Below are 5,131 nucleotides of genomic sequence, written 5' to 3'. Positions count from 1 at the left end.
TCCTTTGGGCCCCTGACTTGGGACCGACAGGGGAAGAGGAACAGGCCTCTCTCCCTCACACCCTGGCCCCTTCCTCCAGGACGCCCTCCTTCTAGTCAGCCCGCCTCTGGCTTTTCCACACGCCGACGACCGCTCGTCGGCATGGACCCACCTTCCTTGGGGGACACCACCACACGACTCTCCCACTCGTCTGCGTGCCTTTCGTTGGCGTCGCTGCCAAAGGCGAGGGGTAGGGGTGGCGGTGGCAGGGACGGCAGGGGCCCAGCGGCTCTCTGGCGGGTGAGGAAGTCTTGCTGGTTCTCCTAGGTCGGTGATCTTTCTCGATCTCCACACACATTCTTCGTTTGGGGAGCCAAGAGACGCCCTCTGAGGAATCCCTATGGCCAGGGTCGATCACTTACTCGCTCACTGCCTCGGCCTCGGCCTCGGCCTCTGTCAGTCTTGTCTCTCTCCCTCCCTCCCTCCCTCCCTCCCTCCCTCCCTCGTCGGTCTCTGTGTGTGGACGTCTAGGTGGAGGCGAGGCAGGGAGGCCACCCACCCACCTACCTCGTGGTTTACCACACGCTCTACACGGAGGTAGAATTCCCATCCCACCGAATCCATCCTTTCCACGGGGCACAAGCCAGTGGCCTTCGGGAGTCTCTCTCCCCAAGGTGGCGCATCCGTCACGGCTATCTATTTCCAGAAGGTTTCCGTTTCCATCCCCTCCCCCCGAAAGAAAAAACGGCCCCACTCCCGGATCTGCCCCACCACGATCACCACCACCACTGCCGCCGCCGCCGCCGCCGCCATCTGCTGTCGCCCTCTAGGGTTGGACCGTTCTAGCTCTCTCCTCTGTGTGGAATCGCAACGTAGGTCGCCTTGGATGTCTGGCACCTCTCACTTAGCAGAAGGTTTTGGAGGCTCAGGCTGGGCCACGCTTTGGCCCGGGTCAGTGTTCCGTTCCTCCGGACGGCTTCCTCGTTTTCCACGAGAAGGAGCCGTGAAGACGGAAAGGAAGGGCGGATGGATGGCTTTTCCCGTGCTACCGAGTCCCTCTCCCCTTTTCCCCAAAGCGTGAGGGGCGGTCGAGAGGATCGTCTCTGATGACAAAAGTCAGAGGCACCCCGGGTCAGACACCGTGCGAGGCGTTGGTGTGTTCTCGAGAGGAGAACACGTCCCCGTCAGCGTTTCCTGTCGTTCTCGTTCCGAAAGGATTCACGCGCCACCCCGTCTCCCTCAAGGTCTTAGGGCTGTCGTGCTCCGCAGCCGTCACGTGTCGTGGATCCTGGGCACCACCACGCCACCCCGCCCCCCCCCCCCCCCCGCCATAGCTGTCGATCGCTATGTGGCACGCCTACGTTTGCCCAAAAGAGCAGTCCGATGGACAGCGTGGTGCTTTTCCCAGCAGGCAGGCAGGTGAGAGTCACCCCTCTAGAAGGTTTCCAAGCCCCGTTCCATTCTCAGAGGCAGCTCCTTTGGCCATCAAGGAGGCAGGCGATGGGGGTGGGGGTGGGGATGGGGATGGGGCAGGGGCCTCTGTCCCTCTGTCGCGGTAGAAATGATTGGGAAAGGAGGGACGATGGGCGTAGGTCGACCATCCTGGGCGGTGGTGCTTTGGGAGCTTTTTCTAGAAGAAGGAGCGAACGGCGTTCCCTGGGAAGGGAGGAAACCAGAGGAGGTCCCCCTCAGACCGACCTGGCACGAGAAGGACACACACTCTCTCTCTCTCTCTCTCTCTCTCCCTTTTCTTCCTGACTTGAAATCAGGAGACAAAACTCCCCTGCCAAAGGGGCCCTCCCAAAACGGGGAGTGAGGAAGACCTCCTTCTCTTCACGGCTGAAGTTCTCCCTGCCTTTCCTGGACGGGAAGGATAGCACCTACGCCCGCTGCCGTCGGTGACTTTTAGTCCCCCTGGAGAGGAAGAAATTCTTTCCCGTGGCCGAACCCTGGCGGTTCGTTCGTGCTGCAGAGGACGTGACCCTCTCTGACACACCCAGGAACCTCCTCGCTCCGGGTCGAGGAGAGGGAGTTCTGTTCTGTGGTTTAGAATGGTGCTTAAAAAGGGATGTCGCTTACAAAGGGTCCTCGTCCCCCTTCCTAAACCTAAACGGACGGCTCGGCTCGGAGGCGTGAGATACGTTTCGCATCCTCCTCGTCGTCTTCACTCAAAGTTTTATTGGAGTTTGGAAGATTTTATTTTTTGTCTTTCCTTTTTCTCCCCAAAGCCCCCCGGTACGTAGTTGTGTGTTCTTCGCGGTGGGTCCTTCTAGCGGTGGTATGTGGGACGCCGCCTCAGCGTGGTTTGATGAGCAGTGCCGTGTCCGCGCCCGGGATCCGAACGAACCGATGAAACACTGGGCTGCCTGCAGCGGAGCGCGCGAACTTAACCACTCGGCCACGGGGCCAGCCCCTTACTGGATTTTCAAAACAACTCCGGGGGCCGGCCCGGTGGCGCGGCGGTGAAGTTCGCACGTTCTGCTCCGCCGGCCCCGGGTTCGCCGGTCCGGATCCCGGGCACAGGACCCGGCACCGCTTGGCGAGCCACGCTGTGGCAGGCGTCCCACCTGGAAAGTAGAGGGGGATGGGCACGGATGTCAGCTCAGGGCCAGTCTTCCTCGGCCGACAGAGGAGGATTGGTGGCAGATGTTCGCTCAGGGCTCATCTTCCTCAAAAATAAAATAATAAATCGATTCGATAAAATGTCAAATAACACAACCGCGGGATCACGCTTAGAGTCACCCTTGGCCCGATGATGCCACTCCCCACCCCCCCCACCCCCCTGCCCCCCACCATTTGGAGGTGCCGTCAGTGGGATTCGTTCCTGTTTGTCCATCTTTCTTCCTCTTTTTTTTTTTTTTTTTAAAGACTGGCACCCGAGCTCATTGCCAATCTTTTCTTTTCTTTTTATTCCTCCTCCTTCTTCTTCTTCTCCCCAGAGCACCCCAGTACCTAGTTCTATATTCTCTTTGAGGGTCCCTCTGGTTCTGCCGTGTGGGACGCCACCTCAGCGTGGTTTGATGAGCGGTGCCGTGTCCGAGCCCAGGATCCGAACCTTCCAAGCCCCGGGCCGCTGAAGCGGAGCGTGCAAACTCAACTGCTCGGCCACGGGGTCAGCCCCTTCCTTCCTTCCTTCCTTCCTTCCTAAGGAGGAGGAGGCAGGCACTGTGTGAAGTCGCCAGTGAGTCTGTGGAAAGAGACGGAGGATTTCCCATGGGAAGCCGGGGCGGGGGACACGGACCGATGTCGTGCGAACTTGAAGGTGAAAGATCAAAAAACCCACACACGCCTAGAGCGGCGGGTTGCCCGTTAGGAGTTTGCTTGCCGGGCCCATAACGCAGGGCTCATCGATGAGCCAAACCGTCCGTGATCCTCAAGCAGTCTAGTAGGGTTAGAGAAAGGAGGGGGGCACTCTTTCTGCCCCAGATGAGGCGAGTTTCTCAGACAGCCACCCTGCCCCAACATCTTCCCTCCCTGCCTCCCGGCCCTTGGTGGACTGCGGCCTAAGGGTGGGGGAATTGAAGAAAGCCGTTCAATGGGAAAAAGCCCGAGGCCATGGGAGAGAGCTTCCTGCACTTGAATGAAGCCCTGACGCCAGGCCCATCGGAATGAATGGGCCTGACCTCCCCTCCCCCCTCCCCCCTCCCCCCTCCCAGGCTGGCGACTCGGCAGTGGAAGGCTAGGGGTTTCTTCCGAAATGGTGAACCGGCCCCCTTGTCCACAGGAAAACCACACACGGGTACAGCCTAGGCCGGATCTCAGGCCAAGTCGTCAGGGTGGCAAGATGATGGCGGATGAGAGGAAACTTGTTCTGGGACCGCACCGCCCCCCCCCCCATCGCCTCTCTGGCTGAGAAGAGGGCTGGGGAGCGGTGAGGGTCAGGGGGAGAGTGGGGGCGGGGCCGGGACAGGGACCACCGGGCAGTAGGACGGGAGTAGCCCTGAGGCCTGCCTGCCTGCTTCCTTCCCTGCCGGCGCAGGGCTGAGAGAGGCACGGGGCACGCTGGCTCCTGCCCCTTCACTCATTCGGGAAGCCTCCTGTTGTTGCTCCTGAGGTGCCGGCTGCGGTGACAGACAGAGCAAAACTCCTCTCTCTGTCTATTTCTTCAAAGGCCCGAGTCTGAGCTACGACAGATTCCCCTGTGGCTCAACCCGCAACCTCCCATCCTGCCAGACCAGACCCCTTGTCTAAAAACCTCCACTGGAGGAGCTCTTCCACCTGACTCGGAAAGGAAACACCAGCCCCGCCTCAGCCTCACACCCACCACCACCACCACCACCCGCCCCCCCCCCGCCCCACTCTCCTCCGGACCCAGATACCTAACAGAGGGAACAAAAATCCAAAAATCCTGCTGCTCTCCTTCTACCACCTCCACTTCAGAAGAGTCAGTCTCCCCCGAACACCTCAGACTCTGTGACTTCCCGCGGCCTCCCTTTCCCCGTCCCCATTCTCTCCCCGGACGGGCCCCATCTTACACTTGAACGACAGCTCCACCGCTCGGGGCAGCTGGACACGATGTCCCAAAGTGGCCCGGACGGTAGCCTGGTCGATTCCAAAGGACCCACGCACGCAGTCGGCCATAAACGTGGTGTGGAGATCGTGGACGTTTGCGGGCCTCTGATCAAATCACTGCTCCGGGGACCCCGGCGTCTAGGACCCGTCTTCTCCGTGTTCTTCACACCGTTGCTCCTGGGCCGGTTATTCTCTTCCCTCTCACTGACCTTAACGTTTTGTCTCTGCCATTGAATTTTGACTGTGCGAATGTGACTTGCCGCTGTAGGGCTGCGTGGATCTCTCAGGCATCCTGCTGTGCCGTGCGGGGGGGGGGGGGAATCCTTGGTGGGTGGGTCGATAGACGTCCCTTTGGTTGTGCCCTGGAGGGGAGAGACAGAGGGGACGACTCAATCCACCACGAACGCTGATGTCGCTCCGATAAACCTGTAGCGGTGATTCTAGTTTATGGCCCGTGTCCTGAAAATAACTTCCCGAAGGGCCAGCCCGGCGGCACAGCGGTTAAGTTCGCACGTTCCGTTTTGTCAGCCAGGGGTTCGCAGGTTCGGATCCAGGGTGCGGACGTGGCGCCGCTTGGCGAGCCACGCTGTGGTCAGCGTCCCGCCTATCAAGGGGAGGGGGATGGGCACGGATGTTAGCT

The 5,131-nt window shown here is 60.3% G+C and overlaps 1 long non-coding RNA gene across 2 annotated transcripts; it reads right to left on the bottom strand.

Moving 5' to 3' along the window:
- Positions 1 to 2,160: 2,160 nt before the first annotated feature.
- Positions 2,161 to 4,853, bottom strand: LOC139044067 (uncharacterized). 2 transcript variants are annotated; one of them, XR_011501128.1, is made up of 3 exons: positions 4,455 to 4,853; positions 2,932 to 3,166; positions 2,161 to 2,648 (listed from the first exon to the last, which is right to left on the bottom strand). It is a non-coding gene; the product is annotated as an uncharacterized lncRNA (long non-coding RNA). The 2 variants fall into 2 exon arrangements; XR_011501129.1 differs by having other exon boundaries at positions 2,161 to 2,644.
- Positions 4,854 to 5,131: the final 278 nt, after the last annotated feature.

This window comes from Equus asinus, unplaced genomic scaffold (assembly GCF_041296235.1).
Source record: "Equus asinus isolate D_3611 breed Donkey unplaced genomic scaffold, EquAss-T2T_v2 contig_58, whole genome shotgun sequence".
In the NCBI taxonomy this organism is placed as follows: domain Eukaryota; kingdom Metazoa; phylum Chordata; class Mammalia; order Perissodactyla; family Equidae; genus Equus; species Equus asinus.
This window is presented reverse-complemented; position numbering and strand designations above follow the sequence as displayed.